Genomic DNA, 27,792 nt, shown 5'->3' with positions numbered 1-27,792 from the left:
CATTTTACCGATCATCCTAAAGTCACTTTGATCTGAGCCCAAATCATTTCCATGCAAGTGGAACAAGTACAGTTTTAAGATTCGATGAGTTACTTGGCCATGCCTTTGAGTCGAATGCCTAAAACGTTTGGAATGACAGAAATGGCCAAATGTTACTTTCCACACTTTTTCAGTACCGAAACCAATCGACATGCCGTTCTACCCCATTTGCCTGAGGCTCACTATTACGACCCTGACAACATGCGTACCGAACAACGAGAAGCTTTCTACGCTTGGTACCAGGCTCACGCCTCTGATCCTTTCGACTTTCAGGAAGAAATGTTAAAGTATTGTCGTTCCGACGTAGACATTTTACGACGTTGCTGTGGAAAATTTCGAGAACTGTTCATGGAACACGGAGGGTTCGATCCTTTGAAAGAAGTTTGCACCATTGCCAAAGCGTGTTCCTTAGTGTACCGACAACGTTTCATGCCTGAAAACAGCCTGGCTGTCATCAGCCCTCAAACGACCAACTTTGTCAAATGTCAATACTCGGTCAAAGCCCTACGTTGGTTACATTACTTGTGCGACAAGGATGACAAATGGATTCAGCATGCCCGCAACGGAGGGGGCGAAAAGACCATCGGATCGCATTCAGTGGATGGCAGGGACTTAGAAAACCCCAAGATCGTATACGAGTTTAATGGTTGTTTATTTCATGTGTGTCCCGTCTGCTACCCTGATCGTAACACTAAAAATCAGTTTTTACAACGAACCATGGAATACATGTACCAGGACACTTGTCAGCTACGCCTAAAGTTACAACAGCAAGGATACCAAGTGGCGGAAATGTGGGAACACGAGTACGAACACCGTTTGTAAACCGATCCCGAGTTTAAACGCATCATGGACCACCTGAACCCAAGGGATAGTTTGTACGGAACATAAACATCATTTGATCGATCGTCCACCTCAACGCATCTTGTGGTGTTACAAAGAGTGGCAATCGGCGTACAGCCTCTTGCGAGAAAGTCAAGGCGATTCCATCGTGTTTGTGGAAGGCATTCCTAAAGAAGACGACGGAATCGTGTCTGACTCCTGTCAAACCCATTTGGTCATTTTCGACGACATGTTAGGAGAAGACGAAGAAGAAATTAAACTTTGGTTTACGCACAAAGGGCATCATCGTAATGCCAGTGTCGTTTACATCACTCAAAATTTGTTTCTACATAGTAAAGCCCATCGCACCATCAGTATCAATGCTTTTTACGTGGTCTTGTTTAAAAGCCCTCGAGATAAATCGCAAGTGCAAGTCTTAGCCAAACAGTTAGGAACGCATTGGCTCACTCAGGCGTACGACGATGCCACTCAAACTCCACACGTCTATTTACTCGTCGATTTGAAACCTACTACCCCCGATGATCTGCGATTTTGTACCCATTTGTTTCACCACTGGTGTCAAGACGGAGGGCCTGTCCTGTACACGTATCCGTCCTCGACTTAACCCTCCAAAAAAATCTATAAAAACCTCAGTCACTTTTCGTCTGTCTCAAACAGTCTCAACATGACGTCCCTTCAGTCTCATCTTCCCGTCAAATTGATTCGTGCCTTGTATGGCATCAGTCGCGAAAAAAATCCACAAATACATGCTCGTGCCTTAGAAGCCAATCTCAAAGAAGTCTTACGATGGTTCACGGTGACAGCACGTCAATTACCGCAAGGGATCATGCAGATTCCTCATCAAACAATGCTCTTTTTTGATCGGAACAAAGTAGATTTTGACCCAACTGGCCGATCCCCGCATCGACACTCAAACCAAAAAGCAAATCATTTTGAAACCTAGAGGGAGCGGAACTCTAGGAGGTGTCATCATTCGCTCCCTCTTAAGATGGGATCCTAATGCTCCCAAAGTTCTCCCCAAGAAAAAGTCAAACGAAGCCCCAAGAAGAAAAAGAGCAACGATGTCAAGATCAGGGCACCACCCCGGAAAAAGAAAAATCCCCAGAAAAAGAAACAGAGAAGTCCTCCGAAAAAGAAAAGTCCACATAAACTAGTCGCAAGAGAGGCACTTCGGCCAGGATGCAACCTTACACTCGCAAACCACGACCTGCAACGGCGGTGACCGCGTCTCCGGTAGCCTCAGGTTCACCCACTTCTCCGTTGATGACACAAAGAACTGAGAAGTACTTGGACACGTTGATGACACCAAGAACTTCTCAGTTGATGACACCAAGAACTTCTCCAGTGGCAAGACCCTCCTTTTTAGTGATAGTGGCAGCTGCTCACAAAGTACCTTCTCCCAAAATCAAAGTCCAAGTAAGATCGGGCATGTTACAGAGTTTACTGGATTTGTCCAAGCAAGAACTGGCTCGATTTAGTCCGTTACGTACACCTGCACGACGTTTCATGCCTATCCTCAAGTTGATTCGAAGCAAAGACAATAAGTGGCGACGGGTTTCAGTATAAAAAGGCTGCGTTTGTAGGTGTATCAGTGAACTCCCAAAAGATGTCACCTCAAAGAAGTTCATATCGTCACTATCGGCAAAAAAGAAAGAGACAAAGACAGGCTCGTCATCCGACAAAGCGCTTAGCTAAGCATCGACGTTACCGAAAGAAAAGATACAGTCGTTCAAAAAAAAAGAGGAGTCGCCAAAGGGGATGATTCCTTGGCGATTTTGGAAATAATATTGTCACATTTACGACGAAGCGATAGTCCAAAAAAAAGATAAAAGGGCGTGTGCTAAGTCATCGACGTTAGTGTATTTTTTGTGAATGTCCCGGAACCCACAAGCAAAATATGTCACCCTCCAGAAAACATTCCTCTTCTAAACCCCAAGGAAAGAAAAGGAAAGGACTGCCTCCTCGTTTAGTCAAACATGGGTACATGTTATCTGACCTGTCCAAAGCTTCTCCACCCTTGCGAAAAAAAACTCATTCAAACGGCCTCCAAAGAGGTCTTCGATACCGTATACCGTATGTTGTTTGAACGTTTTGAAAGGCACGATCCCTTTGTCCAAGCACCAGAAACAATGCTTAGGCAAACATAGTCACGTTCTTCGCCAAATGGTTCAAAAGAAAATCCCAATTCGTCAAAAGATGATGTTGGTCCAACGTGGAGGAATTTTACCCCACTTGTTAGGTCCATTACTGAAAGGAGTCTCGGAAACCATGTTGGGAAGACTCGTGGGAGCAAGATAAAAAGGACCTCTGGAGACTCTAGATCTTAGAATTGACCCTTGACATCCAATGGAAGGACAAAACCTAGCTTTACTGCCTTACAAACGATGGATGGAATACCATCGTTGGCAAGAACAGCGGACCCCGCATTTACCTTCCAATCCTAATTTGAGCGAGATGTCCCAGTTACAATACGAATTGCAGTCCTTGATGGATCGCCAAGATTTGTCCGAAACAGAAAAATCGCAAAAGTACGGGCAACTCTTGCAACGACTGCAACTCTTTCACCAAAAAGCTTTAGACGAAACAGCTCTACCCACTCTGAAAGATTTTAAAAACTTGATGAAAAGTCCATCCCCCGCACCACCACCACCACTACTGCTAGAGACCAAGACAGAAAAAGGAGAAGAAGAAGAAGAAGGGTTTCAAACTCCACCAGAAAAGGTACTCAAGTTAACAACACCACCTACCTCCAGAATTGGATGGATTAAAAAGATGATGGCCACCCCTTCTTCATCACAAGAGAAAAAGAAGGTAAAGACAGAAGTGAAACAAGAACTGATATCCTCTGTTCAGACATCCTCCTCCTCGACACCTATCGCTGGTCTGACACGCAAAGCATTACAAACGAAGAAAATACCCCACGAGAAAAAGAGTAGCATCCTCAAAGACTTGGTGCCTTATTAACAAAAAATGGAAAAGGTGTTAGCCAGCATTTACTACGATCCATCCTATCCTGCAGGTTACGGAGGAGTTCAAAAATTGTATAATGCTGCCAAAACTCGACTGAAAAGTCTCCGTTTACCTCAGGTGCAACGATGGTTACAAGAACAAGCTACCTACACTTTACACAAGCCCATTCGACGCAAGTTTTCCAGAAGTCGCACCCGAGTGGAAGGCATCGATCACCAATGGCAAGCCGATTTAGCCGATGTCTCCTATTTGGCCAGCTACAATCGTGGCTACAAATATTTGTTTTGTGTCATCGACGTCTTTTCCAAATTTGCCTGGGTCGTACCATTGACTTCCAAATCGAGCCACGAGTTAGTGCGAGCCCTGCAACTAGTGTTGAGACAAAGCGTTCGTCACTCTCTTCGATGGCAAGCGGACAAAGTCACCGAATTTCTGGACCAAGATTTCCAAAAAGAAGAAACGTGACATTCATTTCTTTTTACCACCGAGAATCCTGAAACCAAAGCCAACATCTGGAACGTTTTCAACGTACCTTGAAAGAACGCATGTGGAAATATTTTGCACATCACCATACTCTGAAGTACATCGACATCTTACTGCAACTGGTGCAAGCGTACAACCAATCTTACCATCGAAGCATTGGACGTGCTCCGCAAGAAGTGACTCCCGACAACGAAGTGCTGGTGTCTGTTCGCCTGTTTGGTACGTCCCTGACGAGGGCTGTCCCCAAGAAAAGTGAAATGTTGACCGTAGGCGGTTGGGTGCGCATTGGCAAAACCAAACGCACTTTCGACAAAGGTTACTTACCTAACTGGACGAACGAATTGTTTCGTGTCACTGGACGAGTGCATGGCCGTCATCCTGCCGTCTATAAATTGGAAGACATAAACGGAGAAGTACTCAAAAGAACGTTTTATTTGCCCGAGTTACAACGTGTCACCAAAAAAGAAGACGACGTGTGCGACATCGAAAGCATTCTCGAACGCAGAACCCGTAAAGTGAGCAAACGACGTGTCAAAGAAGTTAAAGTACGTTGGAAAGAATATCCACCCAGTTTTGATTCTTGGATCGACGCTTCGCAAGTCATCGACTATAAAAAGAAGTGACCATCATGCCCTTTCACACAGACTCAGCTACTGCGACCACTCCTTCATCCAGTTCTTCTCTGCAAGATTTACAGAAACAACCCTTGTGGGTGTGGTGTGGAGAAGGTGTGCCTTAAACGCAAATCGTCTTTTTCTGCCGAATCTTTGTGGTTTCTTGTGCCATCGGTGCAGCCATTGTCAATTTGGGTTTGCAACAAGGAGACAAATAATTGTGGACCATTTTATTGAGCAGTTGCATCGGTTACCTGCTTCCCATGGAGGTATTTCCCAATAACACTTTGTGCTGTTACACGGTCAAATTACCTCAGGCTATTCAATTAGATCACGAAGCCCATTGGTAAGTGGCTTTAGTGGAAATCATCCACCCGACCCAAGTCTTCAATATCCTTCCCCATCAAAATTATTTTTCAGTGGAAGTTCATGACGAGCAAATGCAAAAGTACTTGAATACTTTAAAATATGACAATAAAACCTATAATTAACAAACTCAAAAGTGGACCTACCACTTGTTCGTTCCCCCCGGCTATTATTTTAGTGTTCAACATTTAGTGAGCACCATTGCCTCCAGATTTAATGTCGTGTTTCTTAAAGCTATCGAAAGTGTCAAAAAAAAGTGTCACCCTGGAGAACCACAAAGTAGCTCGTCGCTTCCTGATGAAATTTGACGGGGCTAAAATCATGTCTATTTTATTTTGTCCTGAATTGTTTGACATCTTGGGCGGGGACTTGGACATGAGGATGGTCATGATGAAGAAAAACGAATTACCAGTCATTTCAGAAAACGATTCTTTTACCAAGTTATTTCGTTTTCCAGTAGAAATGAACCAAGGACTGAATTTGATCTTTGTGTACTCTGATGTGGTGGAGTACAATGTGGTGAGACACACCTCCGTACCGTTACTGCGTGTCATTCCTTTCAAAGTGTATTCTGCCGCGAAAGCTGATGAGGAAGGTGCAAACGCTTATCAGGTTCACCGCGAATTTGTAAATCCTCGCTATTTGCCCGTCAGCAAGTCTTATTTGAACACGGTCAACATTGCTATAAAAGGAGATCTGGGACAAAATATTTCATTCACCAAAGGGAAAGTCACGGTGAAACTCCATTTTCGAAAAAGGTTCTCTAACGAGTTGCAAGTCATGTATCCAGTGTACCGAGGTAATGCTCGACAGCGAGGACACGGTTTAGGAGATATGTTAGAATCGGCCTTTCGTTCGGTGGCTCCCGTGTTGAAACCGATGGTGACACGAGGGTTGCACGCCTTGAACGATGCCGCACTGACGCAAGGCAAAGAATTTCTCCAAAATGTCATCATCGACAAACAAAGTCCTAAAGAAGCCTTCTTAAGGGCAGGCAAAAATGTCTTGTCACAAACAGGCAAAGACCTTTTGGGTCGACGAGAAACTCCTATAAATGCCCTGAGCGCTAGCGAGTCAGGCATTCCCGCTTCCCTGACGACACAGCAAGGACACGGCAGAAAAAGACGAAGAAGAAAACACCCTTTTACCAGACATCACACTTCTAAAGCTAGAAAGACAAAGAAAAGAAAACTGCTTGAGACTTAGACGTTTTCGATTATTAAAGTATTGAGAAAGAGAAAAAAATGATGCACCGAGAGTCTTGTGCCTGTTCCAAGTCGGAACTAGATCTGTTTGTAATGCCACCCACCATGATGACCACGCAAGAATCCCAGTGGGTCGAATTTCTTCCCGTCTCTTCTTTGACAGATTCAGCTCCCATCGAGTTTGATATCAAAGGTCAGCCCGAAGATTACATCAATTTGAATAGCAGTTACCTGTACTTGAAAGTCAAAGTGATCAAAACGGACAACACCAATTCCTCAGACACTGCTACAGTAGCTCCTGTTAACAATTTCATGCATTCCTTGTTCAGCGAAGTGGACTTGTACTTGAATAACAAACTGGTCAGCAGCAGCATGGATACTTACCCTAATTGAGCGTACCTGGAAAATCTCTTGACGTACGGAAAAGAAGCCAAGAATACTCACCTGGATGCTTGCGTGGTATGGAAACCTGAGACAGCGGATGAGAACACGTTTAACGACACAGTCAAGACAGCAGATGACAATCCTCACAATGTGGGATTTAATGACCGTCGTAAGAAAATTCTGCAAGGGCGAAGTTTAGAACTGATGCATCGTTTGCATTTGGACATGTGGCTGCAAGAAAACTATTTGCTGAACGGTGTGGATATCCGCCTGAGACTGAATCGTAGCACTGCTGCTTTCCATTTGATAGCTAATGCTAACGAATACAAAACTATCATCCAAGAAGCCAGGCTCTACGTGCGTCGTGTGGCAGTGTTACCTAAAGTGGGAAAGACATCAGTCACACTTTGAGCAGAACGACCGCCAAGTATCCGATCCGTCGTGTGGAAGTGAAAACGTTCACTATTCCTGCTGGACAGCGATCCATGATCGAAGATCATCTCTTTCAAGGACAATTACCCAAGCGTTTGATCATTGGTATCGTCGAGAATTCAGCCTTCAATGGACTTCACAAAGAAAGCCCTTTCCAGTTTCAACATTACAACGTAGCCAAAATCGAAGTCAGTCACGATGGCAAGACACTGTGTACCCGACCCTTTGAGCCTAAGTTTGGTGACTGGAATTATTTGAGATCGTACTTGTCCCTGTACGAAGCCACCGGACAGTTAGGAACCAACACCAGTCACGGGATTTCGTAGAACGATTATGCAGGAGGCTATTCTTTGTGGGCTTTTGATTTCAATCCAGACCAAGGCAGCGACAAGGGACATTTCCACCCTATAAAATCCGGTCAGATTCGTGTGGAACTTCAATTTGCGAATCCAATACCTCCAGATAGCACACTGAACGTCATTCTGTATGCCGAAGTTGACAATACCATAGAAATCAAAAGTTTGAGAGAAGTCATTCTAGATTATTAGAAGCCATGGAAGACTGTTATCCCTCTTTACGTAGTGGAGAAACTTTGAACATGGAATGTGAGGCTACCATGGAAGAAGAATCCCAAGACAAAGACGAAGAAGTCCTCATGATGAAGTCCCGATGGCCAGAACAAGAAGCCCATTTAGTCTCCTGTTTTGCTACAGTCCTGGGAGATAAAATTAAGGAATTGATCAAGAAAGATTGCTATGGATGTCAAAACGATCATCCCAGTCAAATTCAACACGATAAATGCTTGATGCTGAGTGAAGAAGAAAAATTGGACGAGTATCTGGAAAAAGCTTGGAGTCTCATCGACATGGAATTCGTGTTGGATCAGTGGTATAAAGGCTTGCGTAAATATTCTTCTCCTCCATTAACACCTCTGGAGATACGTCGCATCGAAACTCTGGTGAAACAGGGTCCGAAGTCGGAGCTCGTACCCTTTTACTTGTCAGACATTTTCCAAGAGAAAATCAGGAACGAATTGATCACTTATTATCACCTGTGAAAAAAAAAAAAACAACACAAACATGGATACCTGGGAACTTTATTACCTTTTGAACCATAGTTCGTACACTGCTTCTTGGAATCCTGTCGTCTGTGCTAAAGATGAACTCCTTCATCTCAAACCTCAAGACCATCAAGCTTATGTGATCAACACGGACAACAGTCATTTCCCAGGAACCCACTGGGTAGCCGTCTACTTTCCTCAAGAAGGATGTGTGGAATATTTTTGATTCGTATGGATTGCCTCCTTTGGAAGACGATATCATTGACTTTATGAGAAGAAATGCTCAGACCACACGATTCAATAATGTGAAATTACAAGGCACAGATTCCTTGGTGTGTGGACAGTACTGTGTGTATTTTCTGCATCATCGCAGTCTGGGCTATTCTTTAGAACATTTAGTGAATAATTTTGATAGTCATTCTTCTTCTAGAAACGATGTGAAAGTAGATCGATGGTTTTGTGACCATTATGCTTATCTTTTGTCTTTAGCTAGGAAACGTAGTGTCCATCAATGGCCCAATGAGTTCCAACAGTGGAAATCACAATTTCATTCACAACGTTGTCAACCCTGCTTAAAATAGAGTGTTAGTTGAAGAAAAAAATGTTTAATGTTATATTGAATGGTTATTGTTAAAACTGTATTGTTATTTGTTAGTGTTAAGCGATTTTGAATAAAAATGTTGTGTTTTCACACACAAAAATGCCTTTGTGGTTTGTTTTGCTATAGGTATCATGATTCATGCTCTTTGATTTCTCTCTATCCCTCCCATAACACTAAGTTAACGTTCCGACTCGAAAACCGTGTAGGGATGTTTTCCTTCACGTCCGCGCTTTGACCATAAAACTGCGGCAATCTTCAGTCTGACCATAAATCTGCAGCGAACACAGAAGGAGTAACACCTAACAATGGAGCTAGCGACGGAGATACTAATCCCACAACAGGCGTTGAGCGCAATCCACGGACTAGGTCTGAAGATAGCCTCCGGCTGGAGCTTACGAGCTCAACATAAGAGAACAACACTCTTACTGATATGGGAAGAAAAAGAAATAGAAGAACGAAGAATTAGGCCCAGGTCTCGACGTGGAGGGAAAAAACAGCAGCAACAACAGAGGGAGCAGAAATTGCAGACCCAGTATGTTAGCAGTCCTACCACAACGAGAGGGGGCCCCGAGTGGCCGAGTGGTCTAAAGCGCTCTCCGTTACGGATCACTGCCATCTCAGCTCCGTCTGCGTGGGTTCGAGTCTCGGATTCGGCTAATGTGGGTATGTGAGAAAGCTTGCCAGTAGCTTCTCGTGGGTCGGTGGTTCTTTCCGGGGTTTTCCCGGGTTCTTCCTCCACCATTAATACTGGCCGCCATGTATAGCCAATCGCGTGCTGAAAATGGCGTTAAGCCCTACTACAACAACAACAACAACAACAACCACAACGAGTACCACAACCAACACAAGACAGCAGCCGACAGTCCTGAATGTACAACCTACGGTTAACATTAATAGGGTCCAGGACTCTGACCCAGCTGCAAGCTCAACTATAACCTTGTCAGATATGTTGGAAAAGCTTAACAAATTGTTAGGCTCAGCAATCCCGACCCCCCCCCAGGCAACACTACCTGAAGAAACCACTACAACGGCCGACGACATTGCAGCCGACCTAGAGGTATCAACATCGACCAAAGATGAACAAAGCTCACCGATCGAAGAATGGGCAGCGGAGGTAGCAGAAACAAAGGAAGACGATATCGACCCCCTAGTTGAAAAGTATACTGAAATGGGGCTTGATCTACCGCTACATAGTACGAAAATTGCCGGACAGTTTGTCAGTGCGGTCCAATATGTAGCGTTTCGATCCCTGGATTCTTTTCAACCCAGACCATCACACTGGGGCTTCGGAACCAGAGTACTCCCTCAGCACTACAGAAGGGCCTATACCGGATACCCACTCGGCCAATTGACTGAAGCCGCTGCATATATCGCCTCCCACCACGGATACCTGTTTCTGGATATCATCAAACACGAAAAGAGAACAGCGGAACAAATCGTACGATGGGAAGAGCGGCGTGGCACATTCCAGGAGTAAAAAAAGCCCTTCTAAGGGCTCCAAAGATTGCCTATAATTAACACATAGGGACCCATTTTGACTAGGGTCCCTTTTTGGTTAACTCTTTTAACAAACAAATTGATTACATTGGTACCGCCGTCAAAACTCAAGACTAAAATTTTACCTATGCGTGAAAAAACTGATACAATAAGTCACATAGACTTACCGATTGGTATTTTATTCTATTTTCTACAAGTATGTACACTACGTACACAAAATTCAAACTTGTTCGATCAAAAGTTATTCAAAATTGACAACTCTCAAAATTCGATTAATTACAGAGGTGGCTCACACATTATTGGTATTACCATTGTCCATTAGTACAAATGGACTTAATTTGAAATAAGTACGAGCTGGCGTTTCGGGAAGTACACAACATCCAGGGCTGGCTTGCTGAGCACCTTACCTCCTTTACCACGCTCGGATTTCGTACAAAAGTGGCAAGATGTGGAACGATTTCCACTTGCCACAAGCCCAGGTGTCCTAATGTGACGTCAAAAGCTGGCCAATGGCAGCTGACGTTACATACTGATTGGGTTGACACCTGGGGCACTCAATAGCAAACTGAATACATGAGTGTGGGTTTGCACTACTCCTACTCATATCTTAGGCCTTACATCTAGTTCGGTTGGGCACGCAACTACTGTCTACGAAGTAACGGCCCAATCAATTAGTACTCTGTGAGTACATAAATGCCTGAGGGGTGCGGCACCATTCCTCCCCTCAAGGAGTAATTAATTAGTGCACCGTGTGCACATAAACCAGTGGTACATGCACATTATGTTGCGAACACCACTATAATTCAATTCAACAACAACAGTCTGACCATCCATTGTCGACTCATCCTCCTACGAAGATGTGCTCAAGACTAGCTAAGATAAACGAAGACTACGTGAATTTCCATAGGGTCAGACAAAGTGTGATACCAAAGCCGGAAGAGATATAGAATGTTAGAATGTTAAAAGTCAATGAAGACCTGATAGACGAGCTCTTCAGAAAAGAAATTAACAGGGAGAAAGAAGAATGGACAGAGAAGTACAGACTTCAGAAACAGCAGAGAGAACAGAGAGAGCAGCAACAGCAAAATAGCAGCAGCAGCAACCTGAACCTAACAGAGGCTTTGTCGACTGTCGTATCGACACCAACGAGTTCTTCTTCTCTTTCCGAAGAAGCAGACCTTATCCTTGAGAAAGCCTGTCGTCAGAGAAGGCCGCCATCTCAGAACCTAAAAGATTGCCATAGCTTCAAGTTCACACATAAAAAACAGCCCTTTTCAGGTCTACCCCATACTCTCGAAAAGAAATAACAATCCATTGCCTATAATAAGTTAGAAAAAAATAGAAGTACGTGTATAAGCACATTAATTCTTTATCTTGGTTAGAAAGTGTGTGTGTGTGTCCATGTGTGTATGTGTGTGTGTGAATTTTATATAAGTGGCTTAGAATAGTAATGGGTAGTTTAGAAAAGTGAGTGAGTGTTTCTTTTAGGTCCGCGCGTTTTTTTTAGGTAATGATCTATTTAATATAAGTTTTGGGGTCTTAGGGGATGTTTTCCTTCACGTCCGCGCTTTTTATATAAATACGAAATCGCTCGGCATTCTGACTACAACCACACCAACTCATTTCAACAACACAGAAACAAGGTAGAAAGAATCCATAGCAAACTCTTTACTGACATTGGTAACAAATATTCCTACCTTAATAAAGATATCACAACTGCCGACTGGGATAAAGCATTAAGCACCAAAAAGGAAACTTCCCCTGGAGAGAATAAAATAGGATACATTATGTACAAAAACATACCAAATAACATCAAACAGATAATAATAAAATTTTTAAATAAAATATGGAAAACTGGTAATCTACCTATTAAATGGAAAACTGCTATAGTTATCCCTATCCTGAAACCAAATAAGGACCCTCACAATGTCAGCTCATACAGACCTATCTCTTTAACAAACAACATATGCAAAATTATGGAAACCATATTAACTAATCGATTGAAATGCCACCTAGAGCAAAATAAATTAATATCCGAAAACCAATGCGGATTTAGAAACAAACGATCCACTACGAATCTCATAAGACTAGAAACAGCGATAAAAAAAAAGCGATTAGAACAAATACAACTCAAAACGGAAAGCAGATAGGAACCTAATAGCGGTATTTATAGACTTAGAAAAAGCATTCGACCTAGTATGGACCAAAGGCTTACTAGCCAAATTAAATCACTATGGAATTACAGGTCGAATGTTCAACTTCATCGAAAACTTCCTAACGGACCGCAAAATAATAACCAGAGTTGGAGACACACACTCTGAAATACACTCCCTAGAAAATGGAACTCCACAAGGCAGTGTACTCAGTCCCACTCTATTCAACCTAATGATCAACGATCTAGATAAAAACCTGGCAACCACACAAATTGAAATTTCGCAATTCGCAGATGACAGCGGAATATGGAAAGCTGGAAACCCTAACAGTCAAAAAACCATCAAAAATATACAAGACAGTCTCAATAACATAGGAAAATGGGCTGACAAATGGGGGTTCAAGCTATCACAGGACAAAACTGAAGCAATCATTTTCTCACCCACATACAAAAGAAACAAACCACGACCAACATTTACCATAAATAACCAAGAAATAAAATATGTTAAATTCAAAAAATGTTTGGGTATGTATTTCGACGAACATCTAAATTGGGGACAACATATACAAGAAGTAGTTAAGAGATGCAATAAGGACCTAAATCTCATACAAAGCCTTAAAGGAACGAACTGGGGGTCCAATCAAGAAACACTGTTAGCATTATATAGGGCATTGATCAGATCTAAACTTGATTACGGGTGCCAAGTATGCAACCTAGCGCCAATAAACCATCTTAAAAAATTAGAACAAATACAAAGAAAAGCCCTAATTACAATCACTGGGGTACTACCATCAACATCGTTAGTAGAGCTCCAGATACTAACAGGAGAACTCCCGCTCTATCTCAGAAGACAGGAACTAATACAATCCAGTATACACCCCACAGTACTAGCAATTGAGAAATGTAATATACCTTTTAGAACCACTCTAAAGCATCACATACCAACAGGAAAACTAGTATACGAACTAACTAAACTACTCCCCATAGAAATAAAACAAATAGAAAATAATAATATCTTCGATAATGAACCTTGGTCTAACGAAGGCCCCAACATCAATATTACCATCACCAAGCACGGAAATAAAACAAATTAAGAAATGCAGCTGCGCACTGTAACATCAGAAATATTAACAACCAATTATCCAAACCATCTACAAATATACACAGATAGATCAAAAACCACAGAAACTGCAAAAACAGTAGCTGCTTACGTAATACCTAAACTAAATATACAAGATGGTCACCGATTACCAGACCACTGTTCGATCTATACAGCAGAATTTTGGGCAATTTTAAAAGCACTAGAATGGGTGGAAAAACAATAACCCACCCCTAACAGTAATAATAAGCGACTCGCAAAGCGTCCTTACAACCATCCTAAAAGACAACACCAAATATAGAGAAAACTTTCTAAATCAAACTAACCTAATACTCAAAAAACTGAAAAGCAATAAACAACAAATATAATTCCTATGGATACCATCCCACACAAACATACTAGGAAACAATCTAGCAGATGAATTTGCTAAACAAAAGCTAAGCGATCTAAACCACGTACCACTGGCATACAGTGTTAGTGAAATATACAGTCTAACAACAATCATGATCAACCAAAAATGGCAGGAATACTGGAACAATAACAAGAAAGGTAGAAAACTATATAACATACTAAACGAAACCATTAGAAATAGAAAACCACCTTTACTTAAAGGAAAAGATCAAAAAGTAATAAATAGAATCTACACTGGAAAAACCAAGTTGGCCAACAGCTATGGAAAACACATAGGACCAAAACCTCATAACCCAAATTGTTTCTATTGTCGGGTGCCAGAAGATCTGCACCATATTTTCAACACATGCAATAGATTAAAGAAAGAAAAGGAACAATTCAAAATCGAACAAAACAAACTAGGATCGTAGAATACATACCCAGAATTCCTAAATAGCTCTAACCCCAATCTAAATATCACTTACAACAACATCATAACTTACCTTAAAAAAACTGAATTATATACAGAAATTTAAATGACATTTCTAATTAAATATAATAAATACCAAATCTAGAGCAATTGCAAAAACTCAGATTAGTTAACTTGCACATCTATAGAACTACTAGATCCGAGTACAGTCGACAAGGACAAGTGAACTGGAACTAGCTAAATACAAATAGATTCTAAGTAATTAACATGCTAGAAGTATAAATAACATAGAAAATTCCAAAATAAAAAATTTCAAATCTAGGCCAAACAAACAAATTAATAAATAGCGAATAACCAGATAGACTTCCTTGAACATCTCTAGCCCCAAGAGATCCGAGGACAATAGCCAAGAAATGCTATCTGGACCTAACTATATTAAACCAAATATTTTTTTTTTTGTTTTTTCACTAGTGCAAACAATAAGGAAAATATTCTACTGACTGATAAAACTATCCAAATACCAAATGTAAATTAAAAAACTCATACTTTAAATTTAACTAGTCTAATAACCAGGAAGAAATATGTAGGGGGGTGGGGGGTGAAATTAACAACCTGTTCTCTACTTCTCCTACCATACCATTATTCTATAACATCCTAATTAACAGCTAAAACTCTACCTTCTATACATAGGTGACAGCTACAACAAACCTAGACCTAACCATACAATCCCAAAATAGAACGTATAAGGTGGTCGCAAGACGAGACCATCAGGGACACCCGCAATAGGACCCCAAATTAATGCATATAAGGTAGTCGAAAAAACCCAACGACTATCAGGCCCGGCGGCGCAATGCTGCAAAATAACAATTATATAGAATAATACCCCAAATATTACATGTATAAGGTAGTCAAGAAACCCAATGACTATCAGGTCCAGCAGCACAAGGCTACAACCAAAAATTACACCTAGGAAAATAGAACCCAAAATAACACATTAAGATGGAAAAAACACCAACTCCATCCAGGGCCAGCAGCACAAGGCTGCAAAACCAATTGATTAAACTGCTGTCACCTAGAAACTAACATCAACCTCGATAGGCTCTCTCTCTCTCTCTTAAAACAAAACAGCACAGAGTTTTACTATATCAATTTCAAAGACGGAATTTAGAACCAAAAATATCCTGGATCGGAAGAGCACTACTGACCTGTGGCAAGACACCACCACAAGAGCCTAACCACTTTCACCCTTTACCACGGACAGACACCAAAACCCATACGTGCAGTGCACGAATCATAAATTAAACAAAAAGCGAACTTAGATCGGGTCCAATCCCACCAGTCGCAAATCAATGCGAATGAATACTGAGTGCGTGCTGGGTCCAGTCCCACTCAACAAAGGCCTTACGATCAGATCGATATGCACACAAATAGTACCTCGACCTGACGGCCCAATCAATAAGTGTTCTGTGAACACATAAAAGCCCGGAGGAAGTGGCACCATTCCTTCCGCCAGGAGTAATCAAAAAGGTGCCTGAGGCACCATAAACCAGTGGTACATGCTCAATGCGAGCGCACACCACTATAATTCAACACAACAACAACAACAGTCTGACTACCCTTGTTGATTGATCAACACTACAAAGTGAACAGCAGACTTACAAAGATTTTGGAACTACAGATGCACCTGGAATATGCCAGGCGCATCCTGGACGAACTGGCCATGGAAGTTGTAGAAGAGGCACCAAGAATAGAGGAAAAGGAAGAAAAGAAGAAGAAGGAAGAAGAGGAGGAAAAAAAGGAATCATGCCGCACGTAATGGTAAAACCTGTGTGCGAGGTGAAGCCATTGGTGACGGAACCTGCACAGGCAATGGCTGCACCACAACCACTACAAGTACCGCAGCCTCTCCCAGTACCACAACCAATACCAGTAAGGATGCTACAACCAAAAGTGGCACCGCAAATTCAGCATCCAAGAGTGCAAAATAGAAGAAGAGAGAAGAGGTTCAACAATATTCTAGAGACAGAGGATTAGGGTGCTGAAGCAAATCATCCTCCCTTCGCGCTCTCAGCCACAAGAGTAAACTGGGAAGGAGACTGGAGTAGGAGATGCGTGTGCGGTGCCAGGCCGGGAAGGTGTCAACACTAACAGATACCTCTGGAGTTCCATAAAAACAGCCCTTTTCAGGGCTAACCAAAACTCTAGAAAAGAAATAGTATTCAATTTGCCAGTGTATGAGTATGGAGTAGTGTGAATATAAACACTAACTCTTTTCTGGTGTGATTATGTGTGTTTGTGTGTTTGTAAGTGTTCAAGTACGTTTATGTGAATGGTAGAGTGAGTGTTTATTAAACCTTCCCTTCTGTGTGGATGGTAGATTATAGTTATGTTTTGTGCTGCTTTGCGTGTGTGGATAGTAGATTACGGCTTTGTTTTTTGCTGCTTTGGGGTATTTGGATAGTATATTTTGGGTTTGATTTTTTTGCTTCCCGTGTGTGGATAATATGGTTAGATAATATGGCTCATCACCTTTGTGTGAATAGTATATAATATGAGATGACAAAAGTAGGGGATGCTTTCCTTCACGTCCGCGCTTTACATATAAGAACCCACGGAATAACCCATAAAAAATGGCGCAAGTGTCGGCTTTATTCAGTCTATTGAGAGACATCTATTTCTGAATGATGGATGTAGAATATGTGATATAAAGGATAGAAAAGGAAAGGAGGAATGGAGATACCAAAGACTTGGTAACCAGTCAAGTTAAAGGTCTAAAGGTAGCCAGTAATCTGGTAGCAGGGATGATAGAAGAAGAAGACAATAAGTCGAGACGATTCAATGACCCACCTTATGTCAGAGTGGGAAGTTTGAAGGAAGCACTGGATCATGTCATCCAAGTCAGGTGCTTCCTAGAAATGATATTGTATTGGACGGAGTGACCGAACGTAAAATGGGGGTTGGACAAGCTGAAGAAAGCGGAAGATCTTATGAGAAAATTGATGGAGGAAGAAGTCAAGAAGGTAAAAGAGAAATGGAGTAAAGAAAGAAAGGATAAGGAAAACTTAAAGAAACAGGAAGAGTTTGAGAGGTTGAATAATAATTGGATCAAAATACAGGAGAAGTTCAGGTCTATGGGTAATCCTGACTGGTTACCAGAAAATGAAAAGAGGATGAAGAAAGGAATTTTTGGAAAGGTCTGGAAATGGATGAAGAAATGGAAGAAATAGAAGAAGAAGAAGCAGAAGAAGAAACACAAAGGCCCTTTACAGACCAATCATATGTCTCGAAAAGAAATTCACTTTCATGCCTAATTTCTTTTTCTTTTTTAAAATGTCTGTGTTCTATCCATCTCCCATGTCCCATTTCCATTGTCCCTAGACAGTCCCACCATATTCAAGTTCCATTGTCCCTCAACAGTCCCAATCCATTGTCCAATGTTAAATTCCCATTGTCCCTATATTCCAAAAAAATGTTCCCATGTCAAATTTACATGAACCCCATGTTACAAACTCCCTAGTTAAACACGAAAGTCCCCTAGTCCCTACACACTACTCTAGTCTATCCAACTTCTAGATACAAAATAAATTAATCAAATACGTAACAGTAGTTAAATTCCTAGGAATGGAATGTTCGTTGACAACCACCTCACATGGAAACAGCACATTGAAAAACTAACCCAGAATTGTAACAAAGATCTCAATTTACTCAGGAACATCATAGGGACTGACTTGGGATCCAACCAGAAAACTCTAATCACGATATATAAAACCTAATTAGATCAAAACTGGATTACGGTTGCCAAGCATATAACTCGGCTAGGCAACCTGTACTACAAAAACTTGACACTATCCAGAGAAAAGCCTTACTATTATGCACATGAACACTCCCCTCAACATCATTAGAAGAACTATAAACACTAACAGGAGAACTACCCTTAAAATTACGTAGACAAGAACTGCTCCTCCGATACTCCATTCCATTCGATACCCACCCAGACAACCATCCCACCAAAATAGCTATAAACAAGTGTAAAGTTGCCTTCAAACCCAAAATAATACCCATCACACCAAGTGGCAAAGTAATCCTTGAACTAAGAGAAAAGATACCTCTACTAAAAAAAACAAGTAACAAACAAAAAAGACCAAAACAAATCACAATGGTTACAAAAGCCACCAAAGATTAACACTGAAGCTACCAAATTAGGCAATAAAGAAGGACAAGAGAACTTACGAAAACCTGTATTGGTAAACGAACTCAACCAAAAATACCCGGACTATGTTAAAATATATACCGATGGATCAAAAACAAACAACCCACCAAGAACAGCAGCAGCAATAATCATCCCTGAATTCAATATACAAACGGGATCCAGATTAGCTGACTATCGCTCCATTTACACCACTGAATTCTGGGCTATACTTGAATCACTACAATGGATCAAAGACAAACAAATACCTAAAGTTGTCATTTTAAGCGATTCCCTAAGCTTTATCAAATCGATCCAAAATCGCAATACACACTCTAAGGAACAATTCCTCGACAGAGCATGCCAATTAATCGATAATATCACCACAGCACATCAATCAGTCGAATTCATGTAGATACCTTCGCACAATGGAATCACTTGGCAACGAAACAGCAGACAAAGTTGCACAAACCAAACTAGGAGATCAAAACTCTATCAAGCTTAACTATAGCTCTACAGAAGCACTAAGCTTCGCACAAACATATATAGACCAAAAATGCCAAGATTTTTGCACAAACCAAACTAGGAGATCAAAACGCTATCAAACTTAACTATAGCTCTACAGAAGCACTAAGCTTCGCACAAGCATATATAGACCAAAAATGGCAAGATTTTTGGAACTCCTCCACAAAAGGTAAATAGCACCATGAAACCCGAAAAACCGTAGATAGGAACATACAGCTACCTAAGGGTACCTATTTAGAACAGAAAACCATAAACAGGATAATAACTGGAAAAACTAAACTACCAAGCAGTTTTGGAAGGTTTATAGGACCCAAACAAGCACCCATTTACTGCTTTAACTGCCACACCACCGAAGATCTACACCACGTATTCAATATACGCCCAAAATATCAACACGCTAGGAAAATATTTATCAAAAACCAAAAAGAGGTTGGATCACCACACACATACCCAGAGTTACTTATGGATTCTAATAAAAATAAAGAATCAGCATATAAAAATATAAATAAATTCATAGACTCAGCAGGAATAAGGAACAAAATATAATTACTATCTCCACAAAACCAAAAGACATAGTAACTAGCTAAATAAATTTAGAAGCCCCCACATAAAAACCAATAATATATCATTCAATTTTATATAAAAAAAAATTATTAATAAATAATTCACTTACGAAGCACTTATCAAAAACTAAGGAAACCGCAAAATCGGACGTCCTAGATGTTCTTAACGAACCGAGTAATTAGCTAGGACTCCGGTCCTAGATGTCCTTAACGAACCGTGTATTCGGTTATGACTCCGGTCTCTGGCTTAATAATGTATAAATAACATTCAATCTCAAAAAATATTAATAAATAAATAACTTAAAGAGGCAATATCTAAAAACTTATAAATAACATAACGTAGGAAGCTCACCCTAAACACCTCGTCTAGTAATACCATAATAACCTTGAAAATCTCTCTTCATACATGATTTCTACGAACAACCTCTATAAACAGCATTGAACACCACCACCCCTTTTTAGAACATTTTCAAGAAGAAAACAAAGCAAGAAACACCAGGCAAATGCAGCAAGAAACCAGCGATGTGAAGCAACCAGGACCGTTCCCGAGCTCAACTTCCCACTAATACAGCCAACCATTCAACTGCAAGGGACCTTTATGGACCCACATATTGAGGCCAAACTATCAGGGTTCCTTAAACCCATAAAAGCATGGGGGAGGGGGCACCATTCTCTTCCTCAGGAACAACTAGCAGGCTGCGGTGCAGTCAGAACAAAGTGGCATATGCACAATTGTGCGCACGCCACTATAATTAAACTCAACAACAACAAAAATACAAAGAACTCACAAAAATGTTGGAAAATATGAACTTTACCGTTAAAGTCTCAAGTATTAAAAAGTACACATTCTTTAAAGAAGTTTGCGAACGCAGATGATTCTTACCTGTAAGGAAAAGACAGAGCTGTTCTGACTCGAGCAACGAACTAATTCTTCGTAAGCCTGGTTCGCTATTTATACAGTTGTTTCGTTCGCTCAGAGAACATGCCCCTTGAACTTCTCCATGGCGATCGTGTGAATCATCTGTGTAACGCATCCATTATTGATATAATAATTTGTCAGTTCAGCAGCTCCACCACCCCCCACCACCCCAAATCTAAATTGATGACATTTAGATACGAGCCAAATGTATTTTGTGCTGACAGTTGTTGATATTTAGTTACGAGCGAAATGTATTGTATGGGTTTCTACACCTGCTTATAATGTGCGATCCTTACAAAAAAAAAGCATACAGTTATATTACACAAATATATAAATTTTATCTCAATATATTTTAGTGGAAAATTATTTTCAAATAAATTAATGAAAAATTACTTTTAATACAATTTAGAATAAATTTCAATCGTAATACTTTTACTTAAAAGTTGTGTCCTAATAGAACAATAGATTAGCTTAAACTTAAAAAGAAATAAGGTGACGTTGGAGTACAGTTCGTGTCCTTTCTTTTTGTTCATTATTGTCTGAGCTCTAATGGTTATTCATCAGAAGAGCATATGGGATGGACTGTTGATCATCGTCTATTGTCCGTACATCCGTTATTACAATCTTGGCTATCTCTGCGGCTCTAAAACTACTTCGAGGATTGCCATGAAACGTTAAACATACACACATTCATCCCGCCGTCTATTTGTCCAAAACAAATAGTTTCCCTTGGAAACTCAAAATGGCTCCCATAGTGGCCATCATGAAAATCTTGAATGCATGGTCATGTCAACATTCGGATTTCACTACAACACTTCACAGTATGTCTAGTCGGTCTGAAATGAAAATGGTACCGACCTGATGTCCAATATGGCCGCCACAGTGGCCAGTTTGAAATATTTTCTATCGCTACTTCTCCTGCAAGAAATGTAATATTACCACATCGTGTTTAGTAGAAGACTTATAATGTTTAGTTGACCCCAAGCCAAAATGGCACAGATCAGATGCCCAATACAACTGCCACACTGGCCATCTTTAAAATAGTGTTATTGTAAATCCTACGGAACGAACAGTAATATTGTCGTAGGGTTTTCACCAGAAGACTTCCTTCTTATGATGCATAGTTGGTCCAAAATGAAAATGATATCGATCTGATGCACATTAAAACCATAATAGCGGCCATCTTGAAATCGTTATATCTGGTCTTGAATGAATGGTTATATCAACATGGATGTTTTACTAAACGAATTTTTATTATGTTCAGTTGGTATTAATGGTGCGATTCAGACATTCAATATTTCTTTTAAAAAAATGAAAATAGTAGTATCACAATTCCCCCTGCATGCCTGGTTAAATATAGCAGGTCACACAAAAAGTGGCCTTGGTCCGTTTCATACAGAATGTCATCGTTGTTCTTTCAAAATGGAAAGTCATATCAACATGAATATCCATCAGATTATCTATGAATTTATATTGGGTCATGAATGAAACTTGCGCCAACTTGACATTTTCTATGACAAGCAAATTTGAAAATTTTGTTATCACAGGAGAATATCAACGATGTTTCAACACAACTCATTAAAAAGGAAGAAATGGTCTTATCTTGAATTCCTGAAGATTCTATTCAGTCAGTAGAGCGCCAGTCCCTTCGAGGGACTCTTGTTTTTTTTTGTTGTTGTTGTTTTTTTTTGTTTTTTGAGGAGTGAGCGTGTGGTGTTGATAAATTCTGCAGCTAAATTGTATCAATAAGATATATTTTGTTATATATCATTGAAGAACAACGATCACACATGGTTAGGTGAGTTTGTAACATTTCTTTTTAAGCAAAAGGTCGAGTAGGCTAACTTGTTTTTGTTTTTTATTCTGTTGTTTCTGGTTTCAGGCCAAAATAAACATATCTGATTTATATACAGTTCACTGCGCCTGACTGGCTGAGAGAGCCAACAATGTAATTCATCGTTGCTATAGCACTTCTGCGTTGTTTGTTTTGTGTGTCATCGAGCGCAGCAGACGGCCTGGGAGACAGTTTACTTTATCGTATGATTCATTCATTTTCTGGTGGTTACATTTGACTATACTTGTATGATATATTCAGATTTCAGCATCATGCATTTACGCAGTGAAAAGATTTGAAAATATATCTTCATTGCACAAGTAATTGTTGTGATTACAAAAATGAACAGGTAAAAGCATTCCAAGTAACCAAATGCCTCAACACATGCCTTCACGACTTTGAAAACAAAGAAACATGTTTAATAACATGAGATCATCTCTTTTTCCCTAACAGTGTTAAATTGTGAACTCGACCTTATTCTCACTTACGTAAAGACTTATTTAAGGTCTTTCCGGTCAGATGGTTTATTCGGTCATTATTAAACAGGTCAACGATATTGCCACTTAGGTGGTTTACACAATGGCACATGACCATTCGCTAGCCTGCAACAATAGCGGATTACATCCCATTGATACGATCGACATTGTCTATGCCTCCTGTTCATATAGTCCGAGGGTTTAGTGCAAAGCCTCGACATGATAAACAAGCATTAGTTTCTCCAAAAAACAAAAACTATCAAGCGGCTCCACCAGCTGGGTGCCACTGTATATACATCCATTGAAATAATGATTTATGTCTTAATGTTTTGATTTGATTAGTTTTCAGGTAGCTCGCATTCTGAAGCACTAAACCTATTAAATAAGTAAAATCCTGTGATCTTGTAAAATTAACTTTGCATTCTTGAGGTACCATAAAGTATTTTCATGACACATGTTACATTAACTGTCCGGGTTATTATCATATATATATATATATATATATATATATATATATATATATATATATATATATATATATATATATATATATATATATATATATGTGTGTGTGTGTGTGTGTGTGTGTGTGTGTGTATCTGTGAGTTTGAAAGCGGCACGAATAGGTTCAGCTAAAATAAGGCAAATATTTTTAGAAAAGTAAACACTTGTACTAAATTTGGTTTCAGTTTTTAGGTCCTTCTCAAGTTTTCGAGCAGAAACTATATCATCGTCTGACAGGAATGGATGTGACAGGATCTAAATCAAATGGCGTAACAAGATATTTTACCCACCCATACCTTAAAAAATTTACCTCCGGAACCCATTAGTAGTGAAAGAGGATAATATAGGGGCAATGGGACTTCAATGTTAAACTGGGTTTTACCGCAGGGACAACGGGAATTTATCATGGGGAATTTTAACATGGGTGGGACTATAGAGGAACAAAAAATTATTTGGACTGTATATGGACAATAGGAATGGAACAGGTGGGTGACGTCACGGTACTGTTTAATAGGCAAGAAAGCAAAACTTTTCGAGGCAATGAAGTGGCCCTGAAAAGGGCTTTTGGGTTTCTTCTTCTTCTTCTTCTTCTTCTTCTTCTAGCTTCTTTTTTTCCTCCATCATCTTCTTAGTTTTGTTATTGCTGTCGTCTTCTTTTTCTTATTTGTTCCTCAAGTTTTTCCTTCTCCTCTTCCTCTTTCTTCCTCTTCTTATCTCCTATTCCTTTTTTATCTTTTCATTCCATTACTTCATTCTTATTCTGTCCTCTTCATCCTTCTTCTCTTCCTTTTCTTCTTTAATCATTTCCTTTAATATGTCCTTTGATTTTCTTAGATTATTGATTTTCCATCTTGACTCGACGGGGACTGTAAGAATAAAAATCGTAATTCAGTTTGACTAACATTTTTTCTATCATTCCCAAATTATCCAGAACGTCTTGCAGCTCCTGCATTTTATCAAGGTGGTTACTTGTTATCTTGGTTTATTCACTGATGAAAGGTGCAAATCATCATTATCATTTAGATTATAGACGTTTTCGCCCATACGGGCATGTACGTCTGATTAAGGTCCACAAGCGGATTATTTAATTAATCCCGGGGGAAGGATTAGGGCCTCATCCCCCAGGCATTACTGTGCATAAAATGCACTATTTAATTGACCCGTCAGGTCTTGGGTCAATATGACTGGCTTCATAGACCCTAGCGGCCTGAATGTAAGGCTATACTCGAATGGGGATAGACCCAGCACACACTCGAGTTAAAGGTAGCAATTCGGTCTGCCTTAGCTGCGCTAGGTGTCAACCAAGCTGTATTTGACTCCAGTAGCGATTGGTCTCCACTATGAGGTCACATCGGGACACCTAAGCTTTTATTCCCATGTGGAGGGTTAATTAAATGTTCATGAAGAGAGGAAAAAGTGCTTCTCCCTTCATGTATTTAATATGTGCTATGCACGTTTATTAATTTAATGTCCGGCGGTAGCGAGTGGGAAGGTTCGGTCCGGAGGAGCCCGCTCACTAGGATGGCATCTTGGTTTATCCAGGGAATAATTTGTGACTCCCTTGCCAAGAGGGTAATGAATTGTCGTCTTGACGAATTTTTGGAGATATATTCTGTGCCTTTTTTTTGGAGTGTTTTTTATATATATATATAAATGTAATGATAGTACCGCACCAGTGATCGATTATTGATAGTCTGTAGGGTTATTTAAACTTTATCTATTGAGTCTGATTTGGGTGGGGTGGTTCTTGGTTTGGGTTCACCCTTTTATGTATGGTTATTTAAACTTTCCTAGGCTTGTTGGTGCGCCGCTTTGTGCAGCTGGGCCCAATGGTCCTTGGGGTTTGGACCACCTCATATATTCTTAAGTTTAGGGTCATAACTAGTTTCGCTAGGTATTTGGTTGCCGCATTGTGCAGCGGGGCCTGATGGACTTGGGATTTTTAGACCACCTTATATATTCTAGTATTTTCTGGGTCTTATCTAGGTGTTCTAATTGTTTTTAGTGCCCCGAGGAGAGGCTGTGCCTTAGTGCAGTTGAGTTTGTTGTACTACAGATGATCTGCGGTCACCTTGCGGTAGGAAAATATGCTAGTGTCCTTAATTTCATGTTGTAGGATTTTGGCGCCCTAGAAAAATAATTAATTAATTTTTTTAAAGGTTTATGGTTGGGCTAAGTACCTGCTAATCTATCATTATGTTTGATTTATTTTCCTAGTTTTTTGGATGATGCTACTAGTATCTTGTTATTTTATTTTCATCTGATCTTATTTATTCCCTAATTTTAAGTTTATTAGCCTGTCTACTAGTTATGATAATTGTTCCTATTTTGTTTAATTTGTGATGTTATTTTATTTTCAGGCTAAATCTATTTTGATTAAACATATATCTTTGCCGAATATTCGGGTCGCTAAGAGTTGTCAAAGACATCTGTTCTTATTTATTCCCTAATTTTATGTTTGTTAGCCTGTCTACTAGTTTTGGTAGGCGTGGACTTACTTTGTTTTGATTATTATCCTAGTTTGTGGATAGAGTAATTTATGCAATGATATTTTCAGGCTAAATCTATTTTGATAAGACAGATATCTTTGCCGAATACTCGGGTCGCTAAGACATGTCAAAGACATCTGGTCTTGTTGTTCCTTACATTTAGTTTGTTAGCCTGTCCCCTAGTTGTAATTAACTGAAAGGTATTTATTTATTGTTTAGCGGGTCATACACGTTTGTTTAAATTCCTCCCGTTTTTCCCAATGTCGGTGAGGAAGTGTATAATATTTTTATAAGTAATGTCCTTATTTACGTTTTGTTCTTTGAGGGAATCTGGATAGGTCGGTGGGGACCCTATTTTATGTTGTTTAGTCCTAAACCTAGTTCTTTGGGTTCCATATTTACGGCAGGTGTTAAAAACATATTCTAAATCTTCTTGGAGTGGACAATGTGGGCATTTGCCATTTGAGTTTATGTTGATTGTCAAATATTTCCCAAAACTGCTGGCTAATTTAGTTTTGCCTATTAGAATCCTATTGATAAGTTTTTGATCCTGACTTATAACGAGTTGTGGTTGGTTGGTATGTCTTACGACCTTATTTAGTATGGAGTATAGCTTGCGTCCCTTTTTGCTGCTATCCCATTGTTGTTGCCACTTATTGTCGATTTTAATTTTGATGATGCTATACAATTCTTGGACGCTGTAGTATAATACTATGGCTTCAGGTTCATGGAGATATTGTTTAGCTAATTGGTATGCTTTCTCGTTACCTGCTAGTCCGATATGGGAGGGCACCCACATGAACTCTATTATATGTTTGTTATTTAGCAGTTGTTTAATCAAGTGGTTGGTTTCCTTCAGGAAATTTCTTCTTGTGTTAGACTGGTTTGATTTAATCGAGTTGATGACGCTAAGGGAGTCACTAATGATAACTGCTTGTCTAGTGTTTGTTAGTTCGATCCATTTTAAGCTTCAATAATGGCTCAGAATTCGGCTGTGTAAATGGAGCAGGTGTCGTGTAATCTAGCTCCGAATTCGGTGTTGGTTTTAGAGATTACTATTGCCGCAGCAGTGTTGTACGGTTTTGTAATTTTTGAGCCATCGATGTATATCTTGGTGTACCCTATGTATTTTTTTTCTAGCTCGGCTGTTATTTTTGTCCTTATATCATGTACCTGGTCTTGCGTGTTGCCAAAAGTAAGGGCTATTGTGTTACAATTAGGGTTACCTCCGTCCGTGGTGTTGGGTCGGGGTAACTGCATTGTTCAGTTTGTAGATTGGGTAGGATAAGATCTTTAGTTAGTTCATGAATTATTTTTGCACCGGGTGGTTGTGGTTTCAGTTGTTTATTGAAAGGCATATTACTTTGTTGGATAATTTTCCTGTTGGGGTGACTTGTTTTGTGAATCGAAACTCGTGCGGCATATCTTAATATGCTTTCGTTTCCTCTTAGATGCAGTGGTAGTTCTCCTGTCAGTATTTGGAGCTCTTCTAGAGAGGTTGAATTTAGTGCTCCAGTGCAAATGATTAGTGCCTTATATTGTATAGAATCTAGTTTACTAAGTGATGTTTGGTTAGCTGATGCATAGACTTGGCATCCGTAATCTATTTTTGCTCTTATAAGTGCCTTATATATTGTTAAAAGCGTTTCTTGGTTGGCCCCCAATTTACCTGCCCACCGACCTATTTGGTTAAGACTATATTGTATTTTCCATATGACTGTTTTGCTGTTTGGA

General features: G+C 40.1%; 1 protein-coding gene across 1 annotated transcript in view; it reads left to right on the top strand.

Annotated features, from left to right (window-relative positions):
• Nucleotides 1-27,792, top strand: part of LOC149801456 (putative ATP-dependent RNA helicase DDX49) — a 120,866-nt gene that overhangs the window by 48,119 nt on the left and 44,955 nt on the right. The gene's annotated exons all lie outside the window — the stretch shown is intronic.

This window comes from Sinohyriopsis cumingii, chromosome 4 (genome assembly GCF_028554795.1).
Source record: "Sinohyriopsis cumingii isolate HCF-2022 chromosome 4, ASM2855479v2, whole genome shotgun sequence".
Classification (NCBI taxonomy): domain Eukaryota; kingdom Metazoa; phylum Mollusca; class Bivalvia; order Unionida; family Unionidae; genus Sinohyriopsis; species Sinohyriopsis cumingii.
This window is presented reverse-complemented; position numbering and strand designations above follow the sequence as displayed.